General features: G+C 36.1%; 1 protein-coding gene across 1 annotated transcript in view; it reads right to left on the bottom strand.

Moving 5' to 3' along the window:
• The window catches only part of ppme1 (protein phosphatase methylesterase 1), a 19,973-nt gene that overhangs the window by 1,283 nt on the left and 17,679 nt on the right, over positions 1–1,011 (bottom strand). The window lies entirely within an intron of this gene.

Raw genomic sequence — 1,011 nt, 5'->3', positions numbered from 1 at the left:
GATTTAGTTTTTTATATATTTTTTTCAAATGTGTTTTTCAGATTTTATCAAATTCTTATATACAGTAGCAGCCATTCAAAATGGTCCTTCCCAGTCAAAAACCAGCTGAATGGCAGCAGCCCTCTTCGCTCCAACTCCCAGGCAAATCCCCTTCAACTTCCAGCCACTGGAGTGACCCCCTCTTTCATAATTTTTTTACTTTCACTGAATTACAGGGTCTGTTCAGGAGATGACGCTTCTCTTTAGATCTTAATGTCCATAAATCATGACAGAAAGAATATTTTAGTACAAATATTGATGTTTAAAAAGCAAATGTAGGGGACCAGCCAAGGACCCATCAAGGAAAGCGGAGAATTTTTGAATGGCTACAACTGTAGATGTAGTTTCTTCAAAATTCTGATTTTCAGATAAAAGTTTTATGAAAAAAGAATTGCATTTTTTAAAACACTTTTCACTTACTTAATAGATGCATTTAAATTGGCCTGTATGGATATTAGCAACAACATTTTTATTGGTCAAGAACGACAGTTTGTATTGGGCTATAAGTGAAAAGAAGGTTATCTGTGAACAATAATTTGAAAGAGAGGCAATTTGTGACACATAAAAAAAATTAGATAAAAAAGAAAAAAGAAAAAGTGAAAAATGTGGATTTTTTTAAAGAAAAAATGATCTATAAATGCCCTCTAAAAACCGATCTGTGCCGAGTTCGGACCAAACTAATAACGCTAACATGATTCTTTGCCTCCTATCGGTGGTCCACAATACTACAGCTCTCAAGCCGGTAATTAAGCAATCAAAATTTGAGCCCATAACATTCAGAAGCGGGTCAGGGCTATTACTTATTGAACACTCCTCGTATAGCACAGAGATAGAAGTGAAAAAATCGGCATAGATCTGCTCACCCTGCCTAATCGGAGCCTCTCTATGTGCAGTCAGTGTGACATGGAAAAAGAATCGGATTGGAGATTAAAAAGTCGGACGCAAACGATGTGCTTAGTGCTTAACTGGTAT

The sequence above is a fragment of the Cyprinodon variegatus genome, unplaced genomic scaffold, assembly GCF_000732505.1.
Source record: "Cyprinodon variegatus isolate N-32 unplaced genomic scaffold, C_variegatus-1.0 Scaffold198, whole genome shotgun sequence".
NCBI lineage: Eukaryota > Metazoa > Chordata > Actinopteri > Cyprinodontiformes > Cyprinodontidae > Cyprinodon > Cyprinodon variegatus.
The sequence above is the reverse complement of the archived record's forward strand: the minus strand, read 5'-3'. Positions and strand labels throughout refer to the sequence as shown.